This window comes from Amblyraja radiata, chromosome 5 (genome assembly GCF_010909765.2).
Source record: "Amblyraja radiata isolate CabotCenter1 chromosome 5, sAmbRad1.1.pri, whole genome shotgun sequence".
In the NCBI taxonomy this organism is placed as follows: Eukaryota; Metazoa; Chordata; class Chondrichthyes; order Rajiformes; family Rajidae; genus Amblyraja; species Amblyraja radiata.
The window spans coordinates 100,755,759-100,773,459 of NC_045960.1; the positions used below are offsets into that span (position 1 = coordinate 100,755,759).

Genomic DNA, 17,701 nt, shown 5'->3' on the forward strand with positions numbered 1-17,701 from the left:
GCATTAAATGCTGTGCCACCAGGATGTAGGATGACATATGAATCCAGAGGGTATTTTTACCACATAATTGAGTCTGAAGCCAAGCGACGGTAGGAATCTGTTTTCTCTTTTATGTGAATATGATATGGGGTTGCCTTAATCTATATTACTAAAAGTCTGATCTTGCCCACTTCCTGTTGTTCTGTATATTGATTTTAGAAAAATATAGCTGCCACTTATGGCTGTGATTTTTGGCCATCTTAGTCAGAGTCCCCCTCCACTGCGCAGGACAAGAAGATTTTTCCCATCGATGAAAAATAAAAGAGTTATTAGTGTTTAAAAAATGTTGAGATTCTCTCTCCTGAAGGCTACGCCCCTTCCGGAGGGACTATAAAACCCATAAGTGTTGAGTGCCTCAGTCAGTCTCTGCAAGATGGGGGAGCGAGAGGGTCACGTCTCTCAGTCTGAGCTGTGAATAACACTGAACACATGTCATACTAAACTGTGAGTGGTTTTACTGACCTGTCAGTGCCCTTAATGTGGTTTGAAAATATAGTTTGGAAATTCTAAAGCTGTGTTGCCTTTGGTTTGGAAATGCTAAAGCTGGGTTGCCTTTGGTTTGGAAATGCTAATGCTGTGTTGCCTTTGGTTTGGAAATGCTAAAACTGTGTTGCCTTTGGTTTGGAAATGCTAAAGCTGTGTTGCCTTTCATTTGGAAATGCTAAAGCTGTGTTGCTTTGGTTTGGAAATGCTAAAGTTGCTTTGCCTAATTAAAGTTGCTTTGCCTAATTAAAGTTGCTTTGCCTAATTAAAGTTGCCTTGACTAATTAAAGTTGCCTTGCCTAATTAAAGTTGCCTTGACTTCTATATAATTAAAAGTCTAATCTTAACCATTTCCTGTTTGCGCTTGATATTGATTAAAAAAAATCGCTACCACGTACGGCTGTGATTTTTGGCCATCTTACTCAGAGTCCCGCTCCGCTCAACAGGTGCCAAGGATTTATCCCATCGATGAAAAATAAAAGAGTTATTAGTGTTTAAATAATGTTGAGATTCTCTCTCCTGTCAATCACGCCATGAAGGCCACACCCCTTCTGGTGGGAGGGACTATAAAACCCAGAAGTGTGGGTGTGGCTCAGTCTCTGCAAGATGGAGGAGGGAGAGGTCACGACTCGCTGTCTTTAGTGGCCTTGCACCCTGCTTGAAGTGGTATGAAACTGCACTTGAACTTGGTGGCCTTGCATCCTGCTTGAAGTGGTAAGAATATGCACTTGAATTTGGTGGCCTTGCACCCTGCTTGAAATGGAATTTCAAGGGATAGCCATGAGTCAACTGTCAGCCCACCAGCCGTGAGTGAGTGAGCTGCCAGCACAACGGGCTGGAGTGACTGAGCCGCCAGCCCAAGAATCCATTCGGCCCACAATGTCCATACTAGCCCTCTGGAAACCAGTCCCTTCAGCCCACAACACCCATACTAGTGCTCCAGAAAGTGTATTAGTTTTAAATTCAAACTTATAGACAATACATTTACATGATATTGCTCTGCCCACTGTTGTGGTACAAACTTCATTTTATCCATCATTTGCATCCATCTTAAATTAGTGAAGATCTCTGTTTAAAAAAAAAAAAATGACCAGGGAATTCTGGGTAGTTGTCCATTAATACCACCATTTTGAAAATAAATAGACAAAAGATGGTCCAGTCAGGAGGTGTCTGTTAAACAAATTTTCAGTTTGAGATCATATGAGACTGAATGAAATCATATATAGCCCAAATACTCGAAATTATTATTTGTATATCCTATAACAATGGAGAAAAAAGGATGGGTGACATTTTTCAGTCTGAAACCTGACCTGAAATGTAACCCATCCTTTTTATCTCCAGAGATGCTGCCTGACCTGTTGACTTACTCCAGCACATTGTGCCTATCTTTGGTATAAACCAGCATCTTTGTTTCTACCCAATATATCCCATAACCTGTCGGGTTACTCAGTGGAGAACAGCAGTAACTCAGCGGGCCAAGCAGCATCTCTGGAGATAAAAGGATGGGTTACACTTCAGATCAGCTTCTTTAGACTAAATGTGGAGGGAGTGGATGTGAAAGTGGGATAACACCGAACTAGTATGAACGGGTGATTGATGGTTGAATAGTCTATTTCCATGCTTTATCTCCAAAGTAAACTCTTACTTCTGAATTAGATCACATTGTCAGTTCACGTTCTACTCAAGATGCTGGCACCCTGCTTCAGACCTGATTTACTGCTGAACTGTTGTGGACATCATCTTCCGAATGAGAAAATCCATTGTCCTTTTTAGGTGGATGATAATTTTGAAGGAGAGCAGGGGAGTTAATCCTGTTATCATGACTTGTATTACTTCTTCAATCAAATATTGCTAAAAAGTGTTTCATCCGTTCATTTATTTTAGTGCTTTAAGTGGGAGTGGGTCAAATATATGTGATTAAGCAATTTAAAAAAATCTCAGTGGTATATGGGACACAATGCAGCATGCTTAATCCCCCACTAAAACATTAATTTGAAATGTGCACCTTCCCATTCCCACCACTGAAACGTCCACCTTCCCATTCCCACCACTATACCCACCCCCAACCACGAGTACACATTGGCTGGGCCAAATTGTAGTACAGCAACTTACCAAGGCCTCCTGAACAGTATCTCCAAAGCTCCCTCAGGGCAACAGGTTGCAAGCAACTATCGCCTGCAAAGTCACACTATCCCTGATTTGAAATATTCTGATGTTTCTTCATTGCTGCTTTCCTTTATACTGGAGCTCCCAACCTGAAGCACAAGGGCATACCATCGCCACATGGACAGCAGATGTTCAAGTGGATTGCTCAACACCTATATTCTCAAGAATAGTTAAGAAGGGCATGAATGTACAGTATGTAATATTAGCTGCAATATCCAATGCACATCCTGTAGAGTATTCATATTTATTCATTCACATTTCTACCCCAGTATCCATTCTGTGGAAGAGACTGGAATAGCTTTATAGATTTGTATGTTTGTTTCAGTTACAATTTGTTTTTGGTAGTTTTTCTCCAGTTTGGCCACACTTTGAGATTGCCTTGGCATTTTCTACTTGATAGGTTTGTTTGTTCATATTTATTTTCTAATGATGGAGAAATAGGAACTTGCACCCATTGTGTCAGTACTGGCTCTCAGAGCCCTCCCAACTTATTTTTGTGCAATCTATTCTCTCACATATGCCCACTCACATAGCCCCTAATTTCCCTAGAGTGCAATCCTAGTTTGTTCAGTTTCACCTTGTAATTTAATGTTTGGCATCTTGCTAAATCTAGCCCAAGCATCCTTTAAAAGGTGCAGTAATCCAGATGAGATCCATCTAGGGTTTTGCTCTTAGGATTGTCACAAGTTCTAGCTTTTCAGTAATCAAAGCATCCATCTCTTGGGTCCTTTTACTAACAACAATGAAATCCATTTCATGCAATTTCTGCCTTTTACCAAACCTACTAAATCTTTTTGGTAACATATTATGCTTCAATTTGCAATGCTGCTAATGCTGACTGCCTTCATGCGCCACTCCTGTTTCAACCTTTGTTGTTAAAGGGGCTGTCCCACTTGGGTGACCTAATTGGCGAGTTTAGAAGAGTTTGAAAAAATGACATGTTGAAGACCTCCTTCGACTATGTAGAAGACCTCCTTCGACAATTTTGAAGACTAGCTTCGACTAGCTACGACTAACTTTGGGAAAATTGGACACCGAATAGTGGAGAATGAAGACCCTTCGATATCCTTCGACCTCCCTTCGACTATGATGAAGACAGATGGCACAATGGGCTAAGTGTTCGGCTGGCAACCGGAAGGTAGCCGGTTCGAATCCCGCTTGGAGTGCATACTGTCGTTGTGTCCTTGGGCAAGACACTTCACCCACCTTTGCCTGTGTGTGAATGTGTGTGAGTGATTGGTGGTGGTCGGAGGGGCCGTAGGCGCAGATTGGCAGCCACGCTTCCATCAGTCTGCCCCAGGGCAGCTGTGGCTACAGAAGTAGCTTACCACTACCGAGTGTGACTGAGGAGTGAATGAATAATGCGATGTAAAGCGCCTGGTGTATTAGAAAGGCGCTATATAAATCCCATCCATTATTATTATTATCTATGACTACTCTCTACTCTCTTTGACTACCCTCGATAACCTATGACTAACATGCTAACCTACAATGACCTACTACCTACCCATTGTGTCAGTGCTGCTCTCCGACTAAACTACCGACTAAACCTACAAGTGAAAAAAGTATTGTTTTTTTTCCCATGGCGACCTTTTTTTACTTGCGGGCATTTTTCAACATGTGGAAAAAAAATGACGGGACCTAGCTGAAGCCTCGAGAACGAGGAGACCACTCTTGAGCTTGAAGGAGAGTTACGAAGACCTCCTACGATCTCGTGTCGACCATGCTGCGAGTATGAGTCGAGGGCAAACTCGCCAGAACTCGCGGATTAGGTTGCCCAAGTGGGACAGGCCCTTAACTGTGAGAAATGTTGTGGCTGTCTGGAATATTAAAGTCAAAGTCAAAGTATGAGTTGGATGATCAGCCATGATCATATTGAATGGCGGTGCAGGCTCGAAGGGCCAAATGGCCTACTCCTGCACCTATTTTCTATGTATCTATGTATCCTTTATTGTCATTTAGACCTTTCGGTCTGAACGAAATTTCGTTGCCTTGCAGTCATACATATAATAAAAATAACAAAAACACACAATAAACACATATTGAAATACTTTCCAATTCTGCTGCTTACTCCAAGTTTTAATGTTCTTTTTTGTTAAGCCACTGCATCTGCAATCCCTATTATTTCTCTTGTCCTGCGCTTTGAACGTAAGCTATAAATTAATAAAATAATAATTAATTGTCAAACTATTCTCTCGGTCTGCAGCACTTCCAGTGTGTTTTCTGCTGCAAAGCATCAGGACCCTCACATTGGAAGTTCTGATTTTGCCAGCTTTCAAGGACTGGATGCATGGAAGTGATACAGATAGACAGGAGGTGCTTATTCTGAACACAATTTCGGTAAATCTGAGAACTTTTTGACTATAATTGTTTTATGGGGGACCTTGAAATGGCACGGTATGTGTTTATTTACCTAATGTAACTGTCCTTGAGGAGGTAGTGGTGAGTCTTCCCAATGAACTGCAAATGCAAATTGGTGAAGGGAGTCTTTTCAGTTCTATTGACTATGGAGTCCAAGATTTTGACCCAGTGTCAAACAAGCTAGGAAATATGGTCAAGTTATGGAGGATCTAGAAATTATGATGATCTCATACATTTTTTGTTCTCATTCTTCTTGAGTATTGTGTACAGTTTTGGTCTCCAAATCTGAGGAAGGACATTCTTGCCATAGAGGGAGTACAGAGAAGGTTCACCAGACTGATTCCTGGGATGTCAGGACTTTCATATGAAGAAAGACTGGATAGACTTACTACTTACTACTTTATTAATTTATTGAACATGTTAAAAAATACAAACACAAATAAACTTGTAAGCAATAAAAAAATAAAATAAAACACAAAGGAAAACAAACAAATAAGTAACTCAAATAATACAAATAATATTGTTCATGTTCTAAAGGGGTAAGAAGAAGTTCGAAAACTTTTCTGGTCCTACCCCCTCTTATTTTCTATACATTTTCATGGAAAAACAAAATAATGGGAACAAATGGACACAAAATAGACTCGGCTTGTACTCGCTAGAATTGAGAAGATTGAGGGGGGATCTTATAGAAACTTACAAAATTCTTAAGGGGTTGGACAGGCTAGATGCAGGAAGATTGTTCCCGATGTTGGGGAAGTCCAGGACAAGGGGTCACAGTTTAAGGATAAAGGGGAAATCCTTTAGGACCGAGATGAGAAAAACATTTTTCACACAGAGAGTGGTGAATCTCTGGAACTCTCTGCCACAGAAGGTAGTTGAGGCCAGTTAATTGGCTATATTTAAGAGGGAGTTAGATGTGGCCCTTGTGGCTAAAGGGATCAGGGGGTATGGAGAGAAGGCAGGTACAGGATACTGAGTTGGATGATCAGCCATGATCATATTGAATGGCGGTGCAGGCTCGAAGGGCCGAATGGCCTACTCCTGCACCTATTTTCTATGTTTCTATGATAGAAGATGTGAACTTGGGGGGTTGTGGCTGAGGAAGATTTGATAGATTTATGTTATGCATCCTCTGGAGACCCACAGTAGTCACAATGTACGTTTGGCAGATAGAGTAAAGGGCTAGCATGTCAAGTAGACTGCTTTGTCCCAGATGACATTGAATTTCCTGTGTATTGTTGGAACTGGACTCATCCAGGGAAGTGCAGGGGATTCACTCAACAGGTGTCTTTGAGGACTTGGGAGGTGAGGCACTTGTTGTAAATGCATTGTGTAGAGCAATATATTTTATACATGAGAATGGGTAAACAACTCATTTGAGGCTGCAAGATTGTGAAAAGAAGGCAGTTTTAAATGGAGTCATGTAATGCTGGAAAATGAAGGCTAGAAAAGTAATTTATAAAAACAGTCCGATTGGATCAATTCCAATTTATTTTCTATCTTATATCATTTTTAGGGCTCAATGTATTTTCTTTTACGACAGAATAATACAGTATAGTTCGTTTTCGAGTTGTTTAAAGGATTGAATTGATAGCTGTGATCTCATGACTTCTCTCTAGAGAGCAGCTATTGGATAGACTTCATTATGGGAACCACTGAGCCATGCCAAGGCTTCTTCCTGAAGTAACAGAGTCACCTTTATCAATTGCAGATGACTTCCACTTGTATCAGCTGCAGTACCTTCAGAATCCGACATAAGCTTTTTAATATTTTATCCATTTAGACAATCATTAAATAACATCAATTTTAAGTGATTTAGATTTTTAAGACGTGTAGGCAAGAACTGCAGATGCTGGTTTAAATCGAAGGTAGATACAAAATGCTGGAGTAACTCAGCGGGACCGGCAGCATCTCCGGAGAGAAGGAATGGTTGACGTTTCAGGTCGAGACTCTTCTTCAGACTGCTGAGTATCTTCAGACTGAAGAAGGGTCTCGACCCAAAACGTCTCCCATTCCTTCTCTCGAGAGATGCTGCTGGTCCCGCTGAGTTACTCCAGCATTTTGTGTCTACCTTAGATTTTTAAGATGCTCAGTTATAGTTATAATTGATTTTTTTTTAAACTTTGTTGTAAGGTGTATCCTATAATTTACACAGACCCAGGAAACAGCCTTATTTCAACCATTTATCGTGTTTTATTTGAGAAAGATTTTTATTTAACCCTTTTCTATTAACAAACACAAGACATCATCCTACAGCTTTACAAGATCTTATGGCTCCTTTTCAATTCTGATGAAATATCTTTGACCTGAAACATTGACTCTGTTTACCCACAGATGTGGCCTGAACTGCTGAGTATTTCCAGCCTTTTCTGTTCTTGTTTCAGATTTCCAGCACCTGCAGAGTTCTTTTTGATTTTCAACATTAATGTCTCCACTAGTCTCCACTCATGTAAATATTAATATGAGCCTTCCAAGCAATTTAATCACAAATATGTTTACAATCTGAATTAAAATCAAGGAAACAAACTCAGTAGTTGTTCCAGATATTGTAAAACTCCAGAAAAACACAAAGTGCTGGAGTTATTAAGCAAGTCAGGCAGCATCTCTGGAAGGGAAATGGATAAATGACTTTTAGGTTCGGGACACTTCATCAGGAAATCCAGAACAAGGGGTCACAGTTTAAGGATAAGGGGGAAGTCTTTTAGGACCGAGATGAGAAAAACATTTTTCACACAGAGTGGTGAATCTCTGGAATTCTCTGCCACAGAAGGTAGTTGAGGCCAGTTCATTGGCTATATTTAAGAGGGCGTTAGATGTGGCTCTTGTGGCTAAAGGGATCAGGGGGTATGGAGAGAAGGCAGGTACAAGATACTGAGTTGGATGATCAGCCGTGATCATATTGAATGGCGGTGCAGGCTCGAAGGACCGAATGGCCTATTCCTGCACCTATTTTCTATGTTTCTATGTTTCTATCAGACTGATAGTAGTAGGGAGGGAAAGCTGGAAAGGAGGTGGGTTATGGACAAAGCCTGGCAAGTGAAAGGCACATACAAGTGAGGGGGGGGGGGGGGGGGGGTTAACACCATCAGTTTAAAGTACATTGAGGAGTTTAGTGCCCAAAGACACAAGGAAAATATTATTGAAATGCGAACCATGTACCAATTCAGCATAAAATGGTAGGGAGATTGCTTCCTGCTGCCCTATAATGGTACATCTTTCCAATTTTGATCAATTATTTTGTCTAACCAGGTGCTGATGTAGCTGTCAGCAGTGTTGCTATATCACTGACACATCATTATTATCTCTGAGCTCGAGTGTATTGGCAATGCTTGGTTGAGCTAAGAAGATTAGCGTATGAAGAAGTATGATTGGATGTGGGCCATGACTGCTCCTATCAAGAGATCTCGGTTATAAGCGGGTGCCTTTTTAGAATTGATCATTATTGTCATAGGTGACTCAGATCATAACTATCTTCCATGTGTACCAGCAGTCAGTTATTGGGCATTTTATAACCTCAGCTGCCACCACACAATTGCCTGATAATAGGCTCAGATATTCCCCACTGTTTTCTTCTGTCTGAAACTTTGGTGACAATCTCACTATCACAGATACCTTCCTCACTACAATGGGCACCAGTTCCCCTCAACACACTCCATACCCATATGCTTTTTCCTTTGCACACAACATTCTGACCCTGTACATGGTTTCTCATGCCTGCATTACAATGCTGTGGGGTTTGTGGTCCTAACTGATAATAGGAGCCTCCCCTCCCTGTCAGCCTAATTCAGAATTACGGGCTTCTGGCCCTCTATATCGTGAAACAGGATAGTGGAGCCTCTCTGAGCCTAAAACTGGAATAACATAGCTTCTCTGCCTCCTAAATTGGAATAACAGGCCCCCTGAACCCCAAACTGGGATACATGGATCCCAGTAAAACAGGATTGCAGAGGTTCAACATTCTTACCAACGTGAGGTGATATATGCTGAAAAGAGACTGACAAGGGGTGTAAAGGTTGATGGCCAGAAAGTCTGTACTACTCCAATAGGACCTAAAACCAGCATTTGCTGATTTAAAGCATAAATCCCCATTATTCTGATTTGGAGGCTTAAAGGGCAGAAAGGCCATATATACAGTATTGGAAACACCACAGGTGTGGTGACATCTTTGGAAAGAGAAACATTTATAATGAAGATGGACACAAAAAGCTGGAGTACCTCAGCGGGACTGGCAGCATCTCTGGAGAGGATGACATTTCAGGTCGAGACCCTTCTTCAGACTGGTAAGGGAAGAGAGATATAGATGATGATCTATACATGATGATCTATAGGTAAAGTACAATGAATGAAAGATATTCAAAAAACTACCAATGATGAAGGAAACAGGCCATTATTAGCTGTTTGTTGGGTGAAAACGAGAAGCAATAGAGAGATAGGGAATGCCAATGCTACCTGAAGTTAGAGAAATCAATATTGATACCACTGGGCTGTAAGCTGCCCAAGCGAAATATGAAAAGCTGTTCCTCCAATTTGTATTTAACCTCACTCTGACAATGGAGGAGACCTAGGACAGAAAGGTCTGTGTAGGGATGGGAAGGAGCAAAGGAAAGCAAATGTCAAAAACATTTATTGTGTCAGGTTCACTTCAGATTACCAGCAACAACTGCACGTTTGATTTTCAAGCCCATGTTATTGTGATTTAGGGTTGCAAACCTGGATTGTCCTGATATAGAGGCAGAAATCTGGCGTTATCCTGATTTAGATACAGAAAGTATGACTTTAATATTTATGAACAGAAATCTTTTGTTATCTTGATGGCTCCTGTTTAGAAATATTTCAGAAGCTGCTGAAGCAGCCCGCGATCAACTTATAATAATAATAATAATAATAATAATAATAATAATATATTTTATTGTCATTACACATAAGCGCAACGAGATTTGGGTATGCAGGTTCCATCCGATGTCATAACTTAAGTAACTAATAAAATTTAGATTTAGTTACCCTGAGAACATGGTTTGTAAAAGAACATTAAAACAGTAAAACAGTCAAAACAGACTAAAGTGCAGATGTGTCTGTGCGACGTGACCATCTGAGGGAGACAGTCCATGGGGGGTGGGGGGCACTCAGCAGGGCCGGTTCAGAGCCGCTATAGCTCTGGGAATGAAGCTGTTCCTGAGTCTGGAGGTTCGGGCGTAGAAGGCCTTGTAACGTCTGCCAGAGGGAAGTAGTTCGAACAGTCCATTACAAGGGTATGAGGAGTCTTTATGGATGCTGACGGCCTTCCTGAGGCACCGTGTGTGGTAGATGCCCTCCAAGGTTGGTAGCGGTGTCCCAATAATCTTCTGCGCTCTGTGGACGACGCTCTGAAAAGCTCTCCTCTCTGCCTCCGTGCAGCTGAGATACCACACAGAGATGCCATACGTTAATTTGCTCTCTGTGGTGCAGCGGTAGAAGGTTGTCAGCAGCTGTTGGGGCAGACCAGTCTTTTTTAATGTCCTCAGGAAGAACAGTAGTTGCTGTGCCTTCTTGACCAGCGCAGCGGTGTTATTGGACCATGTTAGGTCCTCTGAGATGTGAGTGCTCAGAAACTTAAAGCTGGACACTCTCTCCACGCTGTCCCCGTAGATGGAGATTGGGGCGTATTCTCCATTATGGGACCTCCTGAAGTCAATAATCAGCTCCTTGGCCTTGGAGGTGTTTAGTGACAAGTTGTTACATGCGCACCAGTCCGCCAGGTTCTGCACCTCCGCTCTGTATTTTGTTTCATCACCGTTGGTGATCAGCCCGATCACCGTTGTGTCACCTGCAAACTTGACGATGGTGTTGGTGTCGAATGCAGGAACACAGTCGTGAGTGAAGAGGGAGTAGAGCATGGGGCTCAGTACACAGCCCTGTGGTGTGCCGGTGCTCAGGGTGATAGTGGAGGACAGGTGCGGGCCCAGTCTCACTGCCTGCAGTCGCTCCGTCAGAAAATTCACGATCCTATCGCATATCGGTGAGCTGAGGCCTAGCTGGTGGAATTTTGGTGGTGAGCTTGGTGGGGATGACCGTATTGAATGCAGAGCTATAGTCAATGAAGAGCATCCTCACGTACGTGCCCTGTCTGTTCAGGTGAGTCAGGACAGTGTGAAGAGCCAGAGAGATGGCATCCTCTGTGGATCTATTTGCCCTGTATGCAAATTGATGAGAGTCCAGTGAGGCAGGGATGCTGGATTTGATGTGGGAGAGGACCAGCCTTTCAAAGCACTTCATTGGTATTGGAGTTAGGGCAACCGGGCGGTAGTCATTCAGGTTGGTGACTTTAGACTTTTTCGGCACCGGCACTATGGTAGCTGTTTTCAGACACTTGGGGACCATTGCCAGAGATAGAGACAGGTTAAAGATTCTAGTGAATACTTCTGCCAGCTGTACAGCACAGTCCTTTAGTACCCTTCCCTGTACACCATCCGGGCCTGCAGCCTTGCGTGAATTGATCCTACGCAGAGCGCACTGTACCTCCTGAGTGCTCAGTGATAAGGCCTGTCCCCCCGCCATGGCCGGGGTTATTCCACTCCTGGTGGTGTTGCCAGTTTCGAAGCGGGCAAAGAAGGTGTTCATCTCATTGGCCAGTGTGATATCACTGTAGGGGCAGGCGGGGCTGCTCTTGTAGTCAGTGATGTCCCTGACACCCTGCCACATGCTTCTGGTGTCCGCGGTATTGAAGTGGTCTTCCACCCTTTGCCTGTGGATGTCTTTCGTCTTTTTTATACCTTTGTTCAGGTTCGACCTGGCCGCACTGTAGGCAGAAGTGTCCCTGGATTTAAAGGCATTACAGCCCTCTACAGCCCTCTACAGCCCTTTGTGTTCAAGATGAGAAATTTGTTAGTTCCATGTATAGTATACATTTTGCAATTGAGATGTGTAAACCCCCTTTTTTCCTTGATTTTACTGATATTGTTCTTGCGTATGGCGTGCACAGCCTAAAGTCGTAGGTCAAATTGTTCTATTTGATCTTTTGTTTGTGCACATTGGGTTGATTGCCTTAGTCGAAACAGGGTGGACCACGTGAAGGTTGCAACCTCCCACCCCTGTTCACATTACTGACCTGTGGGATCCCGTCTGTAATTGGCTTCTCAACTTCAGATGCTTAGATATAAAAACACAAGGGGGAATGATAGGGTGAATAGACAGAATATTTTACCCAGAGTAGAGGAATAAAGGATCAGAGGACATAGATTTGGGTGAGAGGGGAAAGAATGAATAGTAATCTGAGGGGTAATTTTTTCCATACAAAGTGTTGTGGGTATATTGAACAAGTTACCAGGGGAGGAGGTTGAGGCAGGTGCAATAACAACATTTAAAATACATTTGGACAGGTACATGGATAGGAGAGGTTTGGACGGTTTGGGTCAAACGCAGGCTCATGGGATTAGCATAGATGGGGCATCTTGGTCGGCATGGACAAATTGGTATAAAGGGCCTGTTTCTGTGCTGTGCTGACACTAAGCCTCTGACGTTATATTTGTGAACTCGCCAAAGCCTTCAATGAATATTTCCTCACTTCTGTTCTCCCTCTTCCCCCCCCACCCTCTTAATCTGTCTTGATAATTGCTTCCTCTACCTGCATGTTTAATTTTACATTCAAAAGCAGTACACTGAAATGTTTTTGTAAGATTATTCCAGTTTTGAAATCAGTTTTCATCCTTAGAGTATTACACTGTTCCCCTGCTCACACTGAAAAATGGGATGCTAGTGAGGTGAAAATTAAAAGCAGTGGGGAACCCTTTCACCCAGCAGGGCGTTATGATCAAGAATTCAGGGACTAGAAAAGAACTGAAGCCAGATTCAACAATAATTTTTCAAGGAGATTGAGGGGAAAAAAATCCAGAGCATAGATGTACTGTACACCAGAGGAGAGGACCAATCTGATTTTTTTAAATAAAACCCCTGAGGGCAAAATGGGATGAATGTTCATCTCTTGCTCTGTTTCTCACATCTATTAAAATGTCAAAGCCTGTCGTTTAGCATCAGACATTTTGTCTGGTGGAGGCAAAACCTTCACAATGTGCCATCCTTGCAATGTTGCCTCTCGAGCTGCACATGTGCACACAATCTCAGTAAGTAATCTTGAACCAATCATGCTGTCTTGAGCTGGAACACAGAGTTCTGCTGTAATTTAGTTTATGCGGAAAACAAGTTCTTATTCTATATTATTGATTTTCTGCCATTTGCATCCATTTTCTCAAATACGTTTAACTGTTACTGTGCCTGCGGCCACACAGCTGTTACTTGATTTGATTTTCATAAGTGATATGAGCAGAATTAGGCCATTCGGCCTATCAAGTCTACTCCACCATTCAATTATGCCTGATCTATCTCTCCCTCTCAACCCCTCTCCAGCGTTCGCCCCTTAACCCCTGACACCCGTACGAATCAAGAATCTATCAATCTCTGCCTTAAAAATATCCATTGATTTGGCCTCCGAAGCCTTCTGTTATTGTTATATCCAATAAAATGGTTCACAGTGGAACTCTGCTGGACTAATTTGACCATAAACTGTTCGGGAATATTAGCCTTAGACAAATATGCAAATCTGGGAAAACTTTGTGACTATGATTGAAGAGTCAATTTCACTCGAATCATCAATGGATATCTGATACAAAATTTTATAACTTCAAAATTATATACTTTAAAATCTTTTGATTTTTTTTGTGTGGATAATCACTAATGATCTTGCTTCATGAAGTCCAAAGTTTTATTGAATTATTTAATTTGCCATCCCTGGCCTGCTGTGACCTCGTTGTTGTGACCCCCTTGCACCGATACAATTAGACCCAATGTAATCACATTTTCCATCTGGGAATGTTGCAGCCTGCAAGACTCAGCATCAAATTCTCCAACTTCAGATACTATGCTCTTTCTGTTTGTGTCAGGACTGGCCACTTGCACTTGCCATTCTTCCTCTTTTTTTTTTGTCTTTCATTTGTATATTCTGACCTGCCCAGCACATCCCAGTTTGCCAAACTGTCCAACATCACGCAAACCTGTCCGAAGAAGGGTCTTGACCTGAAATATCACCAATTCCCTTTCTCATGGGATACTGCCTGACTCGCTGATTTACTCCAGCCTTTTGTGTCTATCTTCACACAAATGTAAGAGCTTAACCGTACATTCAATGACGACGGAATTTCCCTCTATTGCACTCTCTGTTTGTCCCACACATTGCACTTCCATAAACTTTCTGTTTATTAGAGTGACTTTGTGTCACTTGGCTAGTTTAGAATAGTACCTCATATTCCGTTAGGGTGGCTTACGCAATGGCATGAACATTTAATTTTCTAATTTTAGGTACCAAACCAACTCCCGAACTTCTTTTCCTCTCCTCTTTTCCCTGTGCCCCATTCCGCAGTGCACCCATTTCCCCCAGTATCCTGCCTCCCTTTCGCCTTTTCCTGCCCCTTCCACCTATATCCGTTACTCTGATCTCACATTGCAATCCTCTTATCTTGTAACCTGTTGTCTTCTTTACATCTATCGCTTTTCTGTACCCATCTGCTAATCAACCCCCCATCTCCTCATCTATATCTACCTTTCACTTGCTGGGCTTTGTCCCACCTTTCTTCCCCCTACTACAATTGGTCTAAAGAAGGGTCCCAACAATACTCTGTTGTGCTGCAGCAAGCAATAATTTCTTTGTCCTATCTGGGACACATGACAATAAACTCTCTTGACTTGACCCAAATGTCACCTATCCATGTCCTTCAAAGATGCTGACTGAACCACTGAGTTACTCCAACACTTTGTTTTTGTTTTGTAAATCAGCATCTGCAGTTCCTTGGGTCAGTTCTTGCGATGGGCCTTTGATCAAAACCGTCAGCTGTTTCTCTTTCCACAGATGCTACCTGACCTGCTGAGTTTTTTCAACTTTTTGTGTCTTTGTTTTACATTACCTACATCTGCAGTTTGCAATATTTGCCACATGGCCTGAGGATGCATGTGGAATATCAGTACTGAAACGTGCTTTTACAAATGTTATTCCACAGAACCAAGTTAATAACACCTCAGTGTTGCTTTGTACAGTGTGTTTGCTTCATCAAGGCTCCTGCATTGCTTGAGTTCCTTGTTCAGTCAAAATTAACATTAGATCATAAACCTAATCCAGGATTGACAGATTTGTTTTTTACACATTTCTTCGGTAGTTTGTTGGTTAACTGGCTATTGCAAATTACCCCTAGTATATAGGTGAATGAAGAACCTGGAGTAAGTTAATGGGAATGTGGGGAAACATAGATTACAGGGAACATTAATGAGGGAATGGATTGGTGCGGCCTTTCCTAGAGACTGGCCTGGAGCTTCAAGCCGCAAGCGTGGCGCTGACTTTAACATCGCGGAGTTGCGATCCTTTGCCGAGGATCGCTGTGGAAGTGCTCCGACCGCGGGGTTTGTGGACTTTAACACTGTGAAACCGCAGTCTCCGGTAAGAAAAGGCCGATTGGGAGTTCCATGCCACGGAGTGTTTCCGTTCCGTCCTGACGCTGGAGTCTCCATCATCCCGACGAGAGGGCTTGAACAGCAGACCGTCGGCAGAGGCAGTGCTGCGGGTTCAAGGTACCGACCTCCATGAGTGAACAAAGGAGGAAGATGACTGAACTTTATTGCCTTCCATCACTGTGAGGAATGTTGATTCCACTGTGGTGGATGTTTATGTTAAAACTGTTGTGTATTGTGTTCTTTTTTTACTTGTGTGGCTGTATGGTAACTCAAATATAACTGCACCTTAATTGGTGCATGTGACAATAAATGTGAACTTGAATGCTCTGACCAGAGTATTGGTTTAGAAATGCAGTGTGAAAACAGACTCTTCATCTCACTGAGTCGACTCTGACGTTCAATCACCCATTCACACCAGTTCTATGTTATTTCACTCTTGCACCCACATTCGGGGCAATTTATAGAGGCCAATTAATGTACAAACCCATGTGACTTTGAGATGTGGGGAGCAAACTGGAGCACCCGGATGAAACCCACCTGGTCACAGGGAGAACGTGCAAACCCCACACTGATAGCACTCGAGGTCAGGGTAAAACCCGGGTCCCTGGCATTGTGAGGCAGCAACCTTACGAGCTTTACTACGCCAAATGGTGCAGAAAGACCTTTAGTGCATCTAGAGTGTGATGCTTGAGCTGTAAGAGACTGCCTGATTAAAATAGCATCATTCCTCTTGGCTTCCATACTCTTAAGAGATCAGATCAGGAACTGCCTTTCGTTTTACGTTGCCATTTCAGCAAAATGGCACAACTGAATCTGGTATTTTGATCAAATGTTGGAGGGAAAAAGAAGGATAGCAATTTCAGATTAATAGATTTGAAAGAAAGAGACATAATAGATGAATGTTTGCAATGCCAATGGCACAATGGACAAAGAAATAAGGAGCTTCCATCTTTCTTGCGCCTCTCATCGCCGCAGGATAATCCCAAATTGATCTACGACCAATAAAAGAGTTTTGATTTAGAATCACTGTCAGAATGTAGAAAATGAAACAGCAAACCTGCCACAGCAAACGCCATTCCCACTCCCTCCCATCAAAATGACAAGATAGTGATGAACGGGGAATTTGTTTTCCAGATTATTTTTTTTTCTGGATGAATAGAGTCCAGCACACAGAATAACTATCTTGCTCTTTGATATAAGGAGTTATTTTACTTTGAGGTCAGAGAGCATTTTGAGTCACCATCTGATGTCTAGTCCCAAATGTAACATCTTGAGCCAAGCAGCACATCCTCACTGCAGTGTCAGCGTGGAGCGTTATGTTCTCATCTCTGGAGTGTGACTTAAGGCTGCATTTTGTAATTCAGAAGTGAGAATACCCCCTCCCACTGAGACGTAGTGAGCCTGGGCTGTCTTTCCTCACATTCTCCATTGTACCATCACCATAAGGCAGCACCTCGTGTACCAATTTCCTCATTCAACACTGGTGCAGAAAGACATTTAGTGCCTCTAGAATTAAGATAGGAATATTAAAATGAACGACCTGTTATTGTGGTATGAAGATAGATACAACTTATAAATTAGGTGCAGCACAAGGCCACTCTTTCGTTCCTCCCTTCCCACCACCATCTCAAGATTGCTCTGTCATTCAGTAGAATCATGAGCATTCTGATTCATTCCATTATTAGCATTCCACACCTTATCCTGGTTCCCATGCCTGTACAATATGCTGCAAGATAACCTTCAGTTTGCAAGTAATTGCAGTCTAGTCTCCATTCCAAATCGTGTTCAGAAAGACTATTTTCACTTTGATCTGCTATTTCAGCTGCTGGAATAAAGGTATAAGCATTATCTGTCCTCGGTGCAAAACCTATTTTGTCGCATATTAACCATATAACCATATAACAATTACAGCATGGAAACAGGCCATCTCGGCCCTACAAGTCCGTGCCGAACAATTTTTTTCCCTTAGTCCCACCTGCCTGCACTCATACCATAACCCTCCATTCCCTTCTCATCCATATGCCTATCCAATTTATTTTTAAATGATACCAACGAACCTGCCTCCACCACTTCCACTGGAAGCTCATTCCACACCGCTACCACTCTCTGAGTAAAGAAGTTCCCCCTCATGTTACCCCTAAACTTCTGTCCCTTAATTCTGAAGTCATGTCCTCTTGTTTGA

General features: G+C 42.4%; 1 protein-coding gene and 1 long non-coding RNA gene across 6 annotated transcripts in view; both read left to right on the top strand.

The window, feature by feature from the left end:
• The window catches only part of adgrb3 (adhesion G protein-coupled receptor B3), a 713,405-nt gene that overhangs the window by 23,108 nt on the left and 672,596 nt on the right, over positions 1–17,701 (top strand). The gene's annotated exons all lie outside the window — the stretch shown is intronic.
• LOC116973637 lies at positions 88–15,672 on the top strand. Its single transcript, XR_004412098.1, has 3 exons — positions 88–99; positions 11,061–11,063; positions 15,516–15,672. It is a non-coding gene; the product is annotated as an uncharacterized LOC116973637 (long non-coding RNA).